Raw genomic sequence first — 16,047 nt, forward strand, 5'->3', positions numbered from 1 at the left:
GGAAGGTAAACGAGAACACTCTGTACTCTTTGTTCAGTTTCTCTGTAAATCTAAAACCTTTCTAAAAGGACTCTATTTAAAAAAAAACCGAAACAAACCTTGGGAGAAAAAGAGGGAGAAAGGCCTGAGGGCCTGCTCTGGTGGTGCGGGTGTGCAGAAGCAAGTGCCTGCACGCTCACAGACACAGAGCAGCACTTTGTGGCAGCCCGCTAACAAGAAGGCTAAGACATCGCCCAGTCACTATGATGTGTCACCGACCTCCTACCTGACACATCATCCTATGGAGTCGTTGGCTTTGCTTGCTTATTGATTCTCATGGCCATGATCTCTTGGAGAGAGAGGAAAGGGCGATGAAAGGGGTGCTGTGCCTACTTGGAACGCGTCCCCATCTTCTTGAAATCTTCCTGCTATTTAAGGTTCTATTTATTCTGGTTAAGATAGTATGAGGAAAGAGTACAGACAGAGTAAGTGGTTCACACGCTATCCTAAGAACGCTTAGGATCTCCCAACGATTACTCTTCAAATTCACAGTTGCCTTGGATGAAGAGGAGATAGGTACTCTGCTGAAGGAGAATATGATTCCACGTGAAGTTTAATACGCCCTCTTGACACATTCTGTTCAGTGTGATCCAGCAATGGTTCCAAACCCTAAAAATGTTAAATCAAATTACTGAAAACAAAAGTTTGACAAGATGTTCAAAAACAAACAAACAATAAAATGAAAGGGGACATTTGGGGACTTTAGTTTCAGGGTCAGCTGTGCCTAAATTGAGAGTTAATAAGAACTGAAGGGATGTTGAAGAATATACCAGAAAACAAATAAATAGTTTATATGGACACATATTTTTTAGACCAAAGTCAGGACCCAGGGCTGGCAAGTATGAGAGAGTTTATGGGACAAAGAGAAGAGCACTTTCAACTGATGCCGCCGTGGGAAATCTGGGTCACAGAGTCAGTGAAAAGCGAAGAGCTTAGGAAAAGGCAAAGACAGACGAGTAAGTAAAGGCCAACTAAGCTGTCGATCCTGCAAGCCCTGCTTGTCTTTTGTGATTGATGTGCATAATTTCCAAGCCAATATCCTTTCTTTTCTCAAATTAACCAAACTCCTATTTTATTGTGTGGAAACATGCCTCGCTACAAAAGGCTTTTCCTTGACTCCTTTTCAGCTATGAGTATCCATGTGACACAGTTCTGGACAATGCGATGTAAGCAGAATTTCCTGGGAGAGGCTTCTGAGAAATTCTTCAAAAGGAACAGGATTAGCTGCTCTTTGTCCTTTCCCGGACTCAAAATTTGATATGGAGAAACAGTCTTGGCACAAGGAGGCAGCATGGGAAGGGAAGACACAAGGAAAGGAAGAATGAAGAAGAAGGAAAAATTAGGAAGAACCTAGATCCTCGAGGCCGTCAGGGTGTTACCATACCGTTCTTGGATTGCCAAATTCTGGACTCCTTTTATGTGACAAGATGAAGCCCCTGAGTTGTTTAGGTTACTATTTTTATGGTTTTGTTTCCAACTGACCCCAACTTTAACACAGAACTCTTAATGGGAGCATATTTTTGCATATTACCAAAATTCTTCTATGCAATTTACTGAGAGCAGGAACTGTAATAGGATTTCTGCCCTACGCCATTCAGAATATAAATCTTCCTAAGTAGACATCAAATGAAGTTGGTGCTGTCATTTTGGTTTCTTTCCTGCTGAAAATGACAGCCGAGTGGCTAAGCGGCAGTACAGTGGACTTATGTGTAGCAAACATTTAGTCTCCATCAGCTTGTGTAATCTCTGGCAACTCTCTTAAACATTTTGTACCTGTTTCCTCATAAACTAAATGGGGTTAGCAATACCTACCTCATAGGATCGTTCAGAAAATTGAATGAGATACGTTGCGTATAAAATTTAGCATGGTTCCTGACTCATAAATACTCAGCAGGAAATGGTGGTTATCATTTCAATATATTTTTGTAAGCTGTGCAAATTGTGAAGAGTTATACAAGTATGTTATTCCTCTGATTATAACTGGGCCAGTTATTAAGCTATCGCCTTTCAGCTCCACAGCATCTTTCTAGATTCAGCTCGGCAATGTTGGAGCTGGGACTCTGCAAAACACATCCAGCTTTGCCGCCAGTTCCCTTCTCCTCTTCCATCAGGGGGCACTCGAGGGAGATGGCCAGGCCAGAGGAGGAAGCCATGCTCCTTCCCGTCTGCTTCCTGTTGGCTTCGGATCACTTCCTGTTCCTATGAGTTGTGCCCCAGCAGTGGTTTTCCATCCTGCTGCGTCAGTTCCTTCCCGAAGTCAGAATTGAATTCCGTTTGCAGTTGCTCCAATGCTTTCAAATATTGTGCTGCATTTCAGAGTCACCGGCACCAGCCACACCTCCTTTTTGTTTATATACGTGTGTATGCATGCATGCAGTTATTTTTCACACTTCTCCGTCAGGTTTATTTATTTATTTTTTGAAGGAATGGATTTTGAAGAGAAAAAGCATGGGGAGTAGAAAAAAGTTACACACGTAGGTTGCTTTGCTAATTGTTTATAACCATAAGAGATTAGAATGCCCTGCTCAAAATGAGACAATAAAAGTTCAAAGATCGCGGTGTTCCCTTAGGCGAAGATTTCAGTCTCTGGTATTTGCAATTTAGGCTGAAGTCCTTGTTTTCGGATAGATCATTGGGTGTGCGGTACAGTCCATGTTTCTAATCAGATTTGAACAGAAGAACGGCCAGTTGGCTCAGGTAGAAGTGGATCCAGGGTGCCGTCACCGGTGTCACTTAAGCACCGAAGTCCCTGCCACGATGCGGTGCCCTGTTGGCTTCTGCTCGTCGAGTGCCCTTCTCAGCGATGCGTTCCTCCAGCGCCTGAGTGTCACAGCCCCGCTGCCTCTCCGCGACACCCCTGCGTTGTTGACCACAGCCCTCCGCTCTGCACGGTTCCCACGGAGCGGAGGCTGCCCACCCTGCCGGGCGCCTCCCCCGGGCGACTAAGTGTCAGGAATTCCAGCCTCTTCGTTCCTCAGCCACCGGGGTGTCGTGGTTCCCTGCAGCCTCTGTGCTGCAGCCAGCCCACGTTGGCTCACAGAGTCTAGGGTTACGTTTTCGGGATTTCTGCACGTGAGATGGTAAACTGTGGGTAGCTAGGAAACCTGCATGGTGCGAGCGTTTATACCATGGACATCGGCAAACGCTGCACATCAGACTTCCCCGACCAGAGATCTGGTTGTAAACAGTTAGCCTCCCACCACTTATTAGAGTTCTCCTTTTATTCCCTTAGTTACCTGGTTAATTTCTTTGCATCTACTTAAGAATACTTTATATTTATTCCTCTCTATTCAATTAACTAGTGTGGTTTCTGGATCCTGGATGGACCCTGACTGATACGTTACCTTATAGACCTGTGCCTCTCTCCATCCCAGATGTACTCCAGGATAACTGGTAAGCGTGTGTAGTTTTGTCTTGACAAATATCTTCTGTAAAAAGTGCCTAACACCTAGAATTGTGTAAATAATCAATTCATCTAAGGTGTGTTACTAACATTAGTCAACATCAGTAACACGAGTTGATGCTGGTTCAGAGTCTCCAGTAGGCATGTGGAAAGCTATTTTGCCTGTGTTAGGAGATAGTTTGTAATTCTTTTTTCTGTATAGAAGAGAAGGAGATATAGCCAATAACCACATTTTTGCTGAGCAAAGAAGATGGCATGTTTTTTGAAAAAAACAAATAAATAAAGTCTTGCTCTCAACGTGTTAGGCTAAAAGAAAAAACGTTTCCTGTTCTGGCACTTGCATAGATTGGGTCAGATTTCTAAAAAACAAGGTATATGCTATCTCTGATTCGTCGAGATATATGTTCTGGCTCTTGACGATACGCTTTCGGCTAAGGTTTTCAAGCTCCGTTTTAACTGCATGATTTTGCTTATTAGCCTTGGAGCAAGCTTCCGTCGGCTCTCCAAAGCTTTGATCTTGCTTGACATGTGTCTGAGACTCCGCAAAGTTATATTCTGAAAAGAGATGCCAATATTCCAACATAATTTCAAAATAACTTGTAAGAAAAAGCAAACTTTTCACACAAATCCTATATTTAAAGATGCTTTCCTTCCAATAACATTCATTAAGCGACCATCTGTTTGCCTTTGATTATCATCTGGACCACTAATAAGCGAGTTTCATCTGAGCAGTGTTATTTGCACGCTACTTCTAAATTTAGTGCCTTTCAAAGAAGTCAGCAAGGCTGGCCTCCAGGAAATATTGCCTTTGATGTAACATCTGGTTTTCAGGGAATTTTTGTGTCGTGCCCAACCAGGGGGTGGACCAAAGGTCAAAGAGAAATCAAGTGACTTGCCCAGAGTCATGTAATTAGTGAATGACTTAACTTGGATTACCTGCAGTTCCTATCAGTGGTGAAAAGTCCCAGCCTGCTTTTTGTCTATTCTCTCTGTCATATAGATACTGTACATGTGGACATGGCCATGGCCATCCCCTCCACGCCACTCACGAACAGATAAATGTGTGGATCTGTAAGGCTAATTATAGATTTATTGATATTTATTTGCATCTTTCTTTTTGGTGTCTCCTCCATATTTTGTGAAGAAGGGAAAATTTCCTGCATTATCCACTCCTTTATTAAAAAAATGATTCGAAGTAACAGTGAACTGTTTTTGACTGCAAAATCTTCTCTCGAAGTGAGCTGATCTTTTTCCTTGCAAGGAAAATGGAGGGTTAAACTGTATGGAGAGCTCCTTGATGTGAGAGCAACTGGAAGGCATCATCACAGACGTCGTCAACATTGAACGTTTTCCCTTCTCTTTTGTCTTTATTCTTCCCTCTTCTCCCCTTCCCTGGGCTGGAGACCACAGAGCTGTCGACACCTTAAATGCATGATTTTAAAGAAAGTTCAAGGTTAGGATGCTTTATTATAAAAGCAATTCTTTTTGTTACTTTACTGGGTCAATACATTTTATAATCAATATGTGATTTTAATATCTTGGTACTAATTATAAGATAATATATTCAATCTAATTAGTGCATTTAGCATCAAAGGCATTTTCACATTTATGGTTTATTTTAAGCTCCTCAGGTTTTTATTATACAATAGTTTGTATTTTATGTATGCTTAGAAGTGTTTTTCCATCACCCAAAGGACCACTCCAGTGTTTGTACAGCGAAACATAACAATATTTTATAAATTAAAAAAATTAAAATTTTAATCTGACAAACTGGAGTCTAAGTCTCAGCTCCAGTGGCTAGGTGACCTTGGGCAAATCACTAGATCTTTCTAACCTTCAATATCCTCGTCTGAAACACCTCATAGCATTGGGAGGATGAAGTGAGATTACATGTAAAGCTGTTAGCACAGTGCTCTGATATACATTAAGATGTCAGGGAATAGTCCTCAATTTTCTTTCTTGTTCTTCTTTTTTATTTCTATAAAGTACATTAGTTTCCTTTGCTTGTTCCTGCCTGACTCTTAGAGATTCTATGAAAACCACAGTCACATAGCGGAGTGAGAGAGGACCTTGGGAAAACTGCAAAACCTTGAGGAGAGGGTGAAATGAGATGGTGTGCTAGAGACTTGTGCATCTGGCTGGACGAGAGCCATTCCCTTTGCTTTGGTGGATGCCACCCGGATTCCCTTTAAGGGAGTTCTTTTTGCTCTTTTTTGTGTAGTCTTGGGATACAGTCAGAAGAGTGACAGGCCTTCCCTCAGCCAAGGGCTGAGCATGAGACCGAAAGCACGGCAAGGGTGCCACCTCTGTTCTCAGGACTTTGAATCCTGGTGAAACAACACAAGGGCAGGAAAATTGTTAAAGTCACCTGGGGCCTTGACGTGACGACCTGTCAGAGAGGTCATAGCACGCTGAGTGACGAAGAGCAGAGACTCGAGCCAGGCAGCCTGGGCTCGGACCCCTCACTGTTACGTGACCGTAGCTCGGGTGTGTTACTTAGCCCTTGTTTTTTAAACGTGTGAATTTTATTTCTTTGCCCCAGACTCCTCTCCACTGGCTACACTCCAGGCTTTTTATCTTGAAAAACTTTATTGGCTGATTCCTTCATTCATATATTTGTTTAATCAGTAGACACTCACCGAGCATCTATAATGTGCTAGGAGCCATTCTAGATCTTGGGGATGTGGCAGTAACCAAGGCATTGTCCTTTCCTGCAAGGAGCTTTCATCGCCAGTGGATTTATGCTTACAGAAATGTAATTATAACAGCATGTTACACAGTGATGAAAACTACCAAGGCTACGGGCATGGAGAGGGGAGGTTCTTATTACATAGGGTGTTGAGGAAGCAACATTTGAACCCGGAACTGAATGAAGTGGAGGTGGAAGCCCTGTGAATATCTGGGGGAGGAACAGTCACTGAGAGGGCACACGCTTGGAATATTTGAGGAAGAGCCAAGAGGCCAGTGCGGCTAGAGGACAGCAAGTAGGAAGAACGGCAGGAGCTGAGGGAGAGCAGGGGCGGGTCATTTACGGCTCTGAATTCACATCAAGAGCTCTGGGTTTTTTCCAAGTGTGGAGGTGACCGTGATGTCTTGGAGCCCATTTACACTACGCCTGAGATCAGACTGTTAGCATCTCTTCCCAACCTTGTGTTTGGTGATTTCACACAGGTCACGAAACATGGACCAGCATACACCTGGATGGGAAGCTCGTGGACGGTTAAGAGGAGGAGAGCGGCACAATCCCACCTGTCTTTGAGAAGGATCGCTCTGGCTGCTCTGTGCAGAGCAGTGCGCGGGGGGCCAAGGGTGGCAGCGAGGAGACCTGCCAGGAGTCTGCCGCGGCGGTCCTGGGAGTGCTGGTGCTGGCTCAGAGTTCGGGAGTGCTGGAAGCTTGTGCAGGAAGTAGCGGGATGTAGGACGTGTTTTGGAGACAGGGTGACAGTAGAGGCTGAAGGATAAAACAGGGGGCGTGAGTGAAAGGCAGGCGTCGAGAAGGACCCCAGACCCGTGTCCTGAGCAGCCGGCTCAGGGGGGGTGCTGGCTGCTGGGACGGGCAGACTGGTGAGTGGCCGATTGGGGTGGTTCAGATCTCTGTGTCCGCAGTAGAGAGACCTGAGCAACAAAGAACAGTGACTACTGGGAGGAGGAAGCATTGTAAAAAGGCCGTACAAAGAGGAGGTTGAAACTGGGAAGTTGTCCGTCGTGCAGCGTACTGCTGGGCATGAAGAACCGTGACTGCCGTCCTCGAGGGCGGGTACTAGCCTGCCAGACAAGGGGGCAGTCACCGCGTTCTCACCCATAAACAGGTTTCTACCTAACGCTAAAAATGTATCTCTTTCATAAAGACGGCGGACAAATGTATATAAAGAAAAACATTTAATTAGTTTTTAAAAATTAATTTATTTATTCATTGGCTGTGTTGGGTCTTTGTTGCTGTGGGGGCTTTCTCTAGCTGCAGCAAGCAGGGGCTGCTCTTCACTGCGGTGCGCAGGCTCCTCATTGCCGTGGCTTCTCTTGTTGCGGAGCACAGGCTCTAGGCACGTGGGCTTCAGTAGTTGTGGCATGCAGACTCAGTAGTTGTGGCACACGGGCTTTGTTGCTCCGCGGCATGTGGAGTCTTCCTGGATCAGGGCTCGAACCCGTGTCCCCTGCATCGGCAGGTGGGTTCTTACCCGCTGCGCCACCGGGGAAGTCCCCATTTAATTAATTATTACCTTTCTAAGCCTCAGCCAGAATCTCTCAATGCCTAGAGAAATTACAAATTATCAAGTTTCTACTGAACAATTCACCCTGACTCTTTGGGCCACACTATTACAGTGGTGAAAGAATGGAATAATAGTTAAGAGAACAGGTGCTGGAGCCCGCATGCTTGGGTTCAAATCTCAGCTCTGTTCATCCCCAGCTGTGTGACTTCGGGCAGTCCCCATCTGCAGCTTTTGAGTCTCTGGGCAGAGCAGAGATACACACGGCTAATCATGTGTTAACTCTTAAAACTTCTTTTCAAAGGTGACGCATATGACTTTTGCTTGCACTCCATTGGCCAAAGGCAGTGATGTGGTCAAGCCTGACCTCAACAGGCTAGGGATATTTAATCTTCTCACAGAGAGAGCAACAAAAATCCCAAGATCAAGCCTGACTTCAGTCTCCTTCAGAAAGTGACAGCAAACACTTTGAGCAATAATACGGACCGCTTCAGGGCGATACAGGTGCAGGGCAATACGACGTGTGGACCTCACCTTTAGCATCTAATGGCTTGTGGTCTTCAAGCTCTGGTTCCATGTTTATTACTACTGACAGCATCAAGATTCTTTTCAAAAATCAAAAATCCTCGTTAACACGTAGAAGGAACAGACCCGAGAATCATGTTCCTGGCAGCTAATTAAAACGGAAGAGCTTTCCCATCTTGGGACTTTAGATTGTGCATAATAGTAAATTTCTTTGGAGGGCCCGTGTTTCTGTGCGCTCAGTGCCCGGAGTTTAGGATGGCCAGCTGCGGCTTGGAGGGCTCCCCTGGAGGCGCGCAGGATGGTACAGCAGCTCCGCCACTCCTCCCACCCCCGGGTCGCATCGTTTTTCTGTGAAACAAGGTAGACCAGTTGTCATCCTCTCGACTGACGGTCACGTTGTGGGAATTAATGGGTCAAAGTTTGTAAAATGTCTTCAGCTACTGAAAGGTGAAAAATAGAATGTGTAATTATCGGTGTTTTCCCATCTTTATTTCGACTTGAAAGGCTTTCCTAGTCACCTTTGAGATTCTGACATAATCCGGCTGCTGTGGTGAATTTCATTTGCTTTACCTCTCTCCCGTTTGACATTTTCCTACCCTCATCCCATCACAGTGACTTTAAAGAAAGAATGTCAACCTTAACCTTTTGTGTCTCCTGCTGAGATTTTTGACTTGCCTTATTGTTATTTTGTGTATTTTATTCTACCACGTACGAGACTGCGCCCTCAGACCTGCGCTGTCGGCTAAGTAACACAGAGGCGTCCTGGGCAAATTGTAGCTACGTGCTTATTCTCTGTAGCGCCTGGTAAGTTCAGAGGGTGGCTCGGTGATTAACTGACATTGTCCACACACACAGGCTTCCCGTGAGTGCGCTCTCCACTGGAAAGTCTCATTACTAATTTAAAATAGAGTTCAAAACACATGTTTATTATTAATATAGTCAGCACATTACCATGTAGGTATTCTCCACCCCTGGCTTTGAGCAGATTTCACAGAGAGAGGAGCAAGTTGAGAGAGGAATATCCTGTGTGGGTGTTGTCCTTGCAGGGGTGTTGTTTAAGTTTGCACTGTTGTGTCTGCTGTGATGTTGCCTGTGGAATACAGGAGTGCACGGTGACGCCTCTTTAGCCAGGCAGATTTGGTTTCTCTCAAAAACGTGCATAGAGATGGCTTCCATTTTCACAGATTTTTGCTTGTTGCTTCCGTAAGGGCAGACCCCCTGCAGATTCACGTTTCACCTTTAAAACTTGTTTCTGAAAAACGGACTTGCTTTAGACTAACTCCAGTCGTGAGTATGTTGGCTTTCCTTTAGCACTCATGCAGGCAGGATGGTATGGTGGATGATACCATTAAAGAGCTAGTTTATGTAAAACCCTATTGAAGTAAAGTCCAGGAGTTACACGTAAAATATGAATCAGAAAATTAAGGGTTCAAGTTTTGGCTTATTCCTATATCCAGTCAACAGACATTTATACATTCCTTTTCAGAAGTCAGACGTTACGTTTGGTGCTGGGTACATTGGGCCCCTTGACCAGGGTTCTCCTTTGAGCAAATCACTGCCGCTTTCAAGCCTTGTTTTCCTATCTGCAAAATGGGAATAATGCACTTCATCCTGTTAAGAGGACTCGTTTCAGTTTTCTTTTGGTTGCAAGTTCCAGAGTCCCGTTATTCCTGTGACTTTAACCCAGCCATTCACTAACTTAGTACTAACATGATGAGGCCTCAAAATTAAATCCTTGGGGCTTCCTAGGTGGCGCAGTGGTTGAGAATCTGCCTGCCAATGCAGGGGACACGGGTTTGATCCGTGCACCGGGAAGATCCCACATGCCGCGGAGCAACTAAGCCCTTGCGCCACAACTATCGAGCCTGCGCTTTAGAGCCTGTGAGCCACAACTATTGAGCCCGTGTGCCACAACTACTGAAGCCCACATGTCTAGAGCCCGTGCTCCGTGACAAGAGAAGCCATGGCAATGAGGTGCCCGTGCACCACAACAAAGAGTAGCCCCTGCTTGCTGCAACGAGAGAAAGCCTGTGTGCAGCAACGAAGACCCAACACAGCCAATAAGTAAATAAATAAATTTGTATAAAAAAATTAAATCCTTGAAATCTTTTGCTTCTTACCCACTTTGATCCTTGACTCAAATTGTTTTCCTGCATTTTCTGTGCTCCAGATCTTTTCGTGTCATCTAACACTGTTGGCTGTAAGTAAAATCCTTGGAGTAGGTTTAAGATTTGGCTCCTTGGGTTGACACTTGGCTTTTCCTCTTCGTCACTTCTGATAACCTTGGTGCACCAGAGAGGCGGGTCAGACCTTGTCTGGTCCTGACGTCCAATCCTGCAGTTGACCTGCTGGATTTTTGACTTGGTTGGGCCTGCCCAGGTCTGCTTTAAGGGGAAATTTCATAGATGTGGTCTCAGCCTCACTGAGAGTGGACCAGCACGTGTTAGTGCGGTCAGGCAGGACCCCAGGTCTAAGGAAAGAACTGGAGTCCTATTCAGAAGCTGCATCAGAACCAGTCACATGGTTACTCCCCAAAGCGTTAAGACGATGCCATGACTTGGTGGGCTTATGAGAGTCTAGGGATTGTTTTCGTATACTGGACCTGAAACCCGCAGGGCTCGTCTACTGTCTCTGTTTGTCGTTGCATCTTAGAGTGGATCCGAAAATAAGCGGCTGTTAGACCACAGGCTGGAGTGTTCAAGGTCCCTGCCGAGAGGGACTAGGAAATGCAGGTGTTAACATTTTGTGAACTATACAAATGTGGGTGTCATCCGTATCAACACTATGTGGCAGAGAGCAGATACGCAACAGGGATTTGCTACATAACATCCATTACTTTTATGGCTTAGTTTTTTTAATTGATTTATGGGTTAGTGGCTTTTATGTTTATTAGAAAAGGTTCTTATGTCTACTACACATTCTTATCTTACCTCAAAGCCTTATTTTTTCTCTCCAGAGAGATCTGGCCACGTTGCCTGGTGCTGGTGGTGTGGTGCTTGTACCGTGAACGAGCTAGTTCATGTGAAGCCCTAGGCGCGGGGAGGCTCAGGGAGTTCCATGGACATTTTTTTAATTGAGGTATATGTTACCTTTAACATTTGAATCAGAAAGTTGGGGGTTCCAGTTTTGGCTCATTTCTCTATCCAATCAACAAACGTTTATAAAGGGCCCGTTAGGTGTGGTCCTGTCTCCTGTGACAGCCAGTGCCGTCCCGGGTCCCCGGGTCAGTGTGTCTGACTGGGTGTAGGAGTGGGAGAGGCCGTGGTGTCCCTTCATCAGTCATCTGTATGTGGTGTCTACAAATAGCAGACTGGCCATGGCTTAAGTCTTCCTGGGAGAAAGTAATTTAATATATGTTCATTTCTACCTCACAAGCACTTTTTGAGAGTCAGAGATTATATATGTGGTGGTAACTCTGTTTCCTAAGGGTGACTAACTGCTTTCGTTCCTTGGCTGGAAGGCTTGTTTAGAAGCTGAACGACATTCATGGCAATGTATGTCACGCCTCATTACTCCAGCTTTGATTAAGCAAGTAGTCTAAGCTGCTCAATGCATTATTCTGTTTATACTTCTAAAACCCTCTGCGATTGATCTTGGGCAGGTTAGGAACTTTCTCTGAATCGTAATTTCTTTCCCTATTCTGTGCACGTGGCCGTGGTTACCTTTCGGGATTATCATGGGACTAAATGAAACAGCGCATCCCCTGGACAGCTGTTTGCTGAGCACCTCCTGTGTGTCCGGCACTGAGCCAGCTCCTAGGGATACTGTAATAAAGTCAGTTTGACATTGTCCCTGCCCTCGTGGAGATTACAGTCTAGGGAGGGAAACAGACATTAAATAGTACAGATTGTTTCTTAACTACAGTTGTGACCAGTGCTACCGAGGACCAGGGTACTGTGAAAAAGTATTTCATTGAAACTGACCAAGAATGTGGTGTCAGGGAAGGAAGTTTCTCTTGGGAGAATGTGTGAGGCCTGAGGATGAGTAAGAGTGAGAGGTGGGGAGACCCGCGGAAGAACACTATAGGAAGAGGAAGTGCCCCGCAGGGAGGGGAGTTTGGTACCTCAGTGCTGTGGTGGGATTTCAGTGGGCAAGAGTGAAAGGGATGTTTGCGAGCTTGGGGGATTGTTAGGGACCTGAGGGTGCAGGGCTATGCAGGCTGTGTGAAGAATTCTGAATCTACCATGAGGATTATAGAAACCCTTGAAACATTTTAAGTAGGTTTGAATTATATTTACTTTTTATTGACTCTCATAGCCCTGCGGAGAAAAGTGTAGAAGGAGTCCAGAGTGGGTGCAAGGAAACCATTAGAAGGTTGCAGTAGTTGTCCAGGTAAGAAATGCTGGTGCTTTGGGCCTGGGGGGTGTCCATGGAGATGGCGAGAAGGGATGCCCTGGGTGTGGGAGGATAGGGAGAGAGGCATTAAGGACAGTGCCCACGTTTTCTGGTGCAGGGCACTGAGTGAAAGTTGTTAGTGGTGTCTTTACTGAGAGAAGAGACACTGACGGAGGAAAAGGTCTGGAGCAGACGGAGAATACTAAGTTCATTTTCAGACACGTGAAGTTGAAGGTGGCTGTGAAGACATCATGTACACAGACAAAATATAAAGGTTTAAGCCCAGGAAAGACATCCGGATGGAGAATAGGTTTTCTAAAATTGAAGTATAGTTGATATACAATGTTGTGTTAGTTTCACGTATAAGGAGAGCAGATTTTGATGTGGGAAGGATGGCAATTAAAGTCACGGAATGGACGAGGTGGCTTAGGGAAAGGGTGTAGGGTAAGAAGAGAAGCCCATGACCTAGGCTGTAAAGACCTAGGACTAGGCTGCAAGGAATATCAATATGTAAAGGTTACACAGAGTAGGAGGGACAGGCCACGGAGGCTGGGTTAGAATGGGAAAAAACACAACAGGGAGATTAAGAGTGTGCTGTCACAGGACCAAAGCAAAGGTAGCTTTTTAAGAAAAAATGCATAAGTGGGCCCGTGCGTATTTTTGGAATGATGGAAATTGTTTTAGAGTTGGACGGTTGTGGTGATTGCTTGATTCTGTAAATTTACTAAAAGAATTGAATGTTATGCTTAAAATGGATGAACTTACAGTAAGTAAATTAAAGCAGAACACGCTGTGAAGAAAAAAAAAGAAAGAAGGCGTGGTCACCATGCTGACAGTCGAAGAGGGACTGAGACAGATGAAGACTGAGAAGTAGGTTTTCTTCGGCAACCAAGGAAGCAGTCAGTGGTGAGGTCCTGAGGCAGAAATGTGCATGTCAGGTTTGAGGAATCGCGGGGAGATCAGTGGTACTGGAGAGTGAACGGGGTGGAGAGAATCAGGGCGCTAGATCAGAGGGGCAGGCGGGGTCAGAGAGCCTTGTGGGTTATAGGAAGGGCTTTGGATTTTATTCAGATGTGAGACACCATTGGAGCACTTTGAGTAGGGGAATGACATGATGTGATTTACGTTTTAAAAGATCACCCAGACTGTTGTGGGAATAACAGACGGTGAGGTTTCATGGGTGGATACAAAGAGTCTAGTTACAACACTAGTGTAACTGGTCACTCAAAAGACCACAGTGGATCACCACGTGGTCCAGGAATTCCACTGGTAGACGTATGTTGATACGTATAAACCAAGGTTCACAGCAGCATTCTTCACCATAGCCGAAAGGCTGAAACAACTCTAATGTCCATTGACAGATGAATGGATAAATAAAATGTGGTATAGACGTGCAATGGGATATTATTCAGCCTGAAACAGGAAAATGAGAATTTGATACATGCTGCAACATGGATAAACCCTTAAAAAATGCTGAGTGAAGTGAGCCAGGTATAAGAGGACAAACCCTGTATGATTTCACTTATATGAAACACCTAGGCGAATCGGATTCATGGAGAGAGAGAGTGGAGGAGAGGTTGTCAGGGACTGGTAGGGGCGCTGGGAAATGGGGAGTTACTGTTCCCTGGGTTCGGGATGATGAAGAAGTTCTGGATGTGGATGGTGGGTGGTTGAACAACATGATGGATGTACTTAATTCCACAGACTCATATGCTTCAAAATAGTTAACGTGGCAAGTTTTATGTCTATTTTACCAAATTAAAAAAGGTGATAGAGGCTTGAACTAAGAGGCAGAGAAGGAGGTGGTAGGAGGCATTGGATTTTGGATATATTTTGAACTTAAGGCAAGAAGATTCTCTGGCGGTTTGGATTTTTATGTGGGAGAGCAAGAAAAGAATCACTGATAATACCAAGTCTGTGGGCCTGAGCAGCTGGAAGTGTGGAGTTGCTGTTTCCTGTGATGGGGGAGAATGTGGGAGGAGAAGGTAAGGGAATCCAGGAGAAGATTTCAGATGTATTAATTCTAAGATGCTTGTAAGACATCCAAGTGAAGATGGGGAGTTACCCCTGTGCCAACCACTGGTCCCTCCAGCTAGCCCTTCCCTTTGGAAATCCATTAGGACCTTGTCACAAGGAGTATAGCGCAGGGTCTGTTATTTACAATAGATCACTTATCTAACAATGGAACACTACTCAACCATAAAAAATAATGAAATGATGCTATTTGCAGCAACATGGATAGACTTGGAGGGCACTGCACGAAGTGAAATAACGTCAGACAAAGACAAATACTGCATGATGTCACTTACATGTGGAATCTAAGAGATACAAGAAACGAGTGAACATAACAGAAAAGAAGCAGACACAGATAGAGAGAGCACGCTCGTGGTTATGGGCAGTGGGGGAGAGACCACGTGGGCTGGGGGAGAGGCAGGCACAGAGTCCTGGGAGTAAGATGTGCCCGGGGATGCATTGTGCAACATGGGAAATGTCGCCAGTATGTTGCAATAACTGTAAATGGAGTGTAACCTTTAAAAATTCTATAAAATTTAAAACACAAAAAATCAATTACCTGTCAGATTTTACTTGAATGTATCATATGAAACATAAACAGATAGATGGATAGATAAATAAACACGTGAATGAAATAAAGCAAGCCAGCTTTCCAGGACAGTTGAAAACGAGATGTGGTGTTCTGCCGACTCCCTTTAATGCAGAGCTTGTGGCTGTGTAATCTGGGGCTAATTGCACTGTTGAAATCAGTACGTCGTGCTCATTATCTTTTATCATGAGGTGGCCTTAATTCACTTGGTGCTTCACATAAAGTTTAATGGAAGAATCTCAGAGTCACCTTGATCTTCCTTACCTGACAAATTAGGGTAACATAGAACCCAAATTTAACCTGAGCTCAAAGTTGTTAAATACTTTAATTTTCATCTGTCTTTTGTGTTGGAAAACAATTTTAATATTAAAGGACAGCTGTAGACTGCTAATGACTTGAATACAGTTTGACTGTTTTCATGAAGTGCTCTGTGGGATGTCAGAATATTTAATTCAGGATGTTAAAAACATCCCAAAATGTCACAATAATTATATCACAGCAGGCAATTAAAACACTGGAAAATGCCAACTGACTAAGAGTGTTCCTTGTTATTTAGGAAACTATTAAGAACCTGACATATAAAATAAAAAACTCTGGTTATAATTTTCCATTTCAATAGACAATTTCATCATCATATATGAAACTGACACTTGATACAGTCAGGGTCATGTTAAAAATGTAGCTCAAGGCAGAGCTAAGGAAGAGATCTCTACTTGATCTTTAACTTTATAATTTCTATATTCAGGCATTATAAAAAAAGTTGTCTGGTTTCACATATCATACCATATGTGCTGCAATACCCTCCATGCAATAGTTGTGTTAATTAAATCATATGTTGGCAGCCTTAATGGATCTGATTTTGCCACCCTAAATTACGGGCAATGGAATTATTTCCTCGTTGTTCAAATTGTACTTTTGTAAATCCTAAAGGATTAACC

Source organism: Hippopotamus amphibius, chromosome 3 (assembly GCF_030028045.1).
Source record: "Hippopotamus amphibius kiboko isolate mHipAmp2 chromosome 3, mHipAmp2.hap2, whole genome shotgun sequence".
Taxonomy (NCBI): domain Eukaryota; kingdom Metazoa; phylum Chordata; class Mammalia; order Artiodactyla; family Hippopotamidae; genus Hippopotamus; species Hippopotamus amphibius.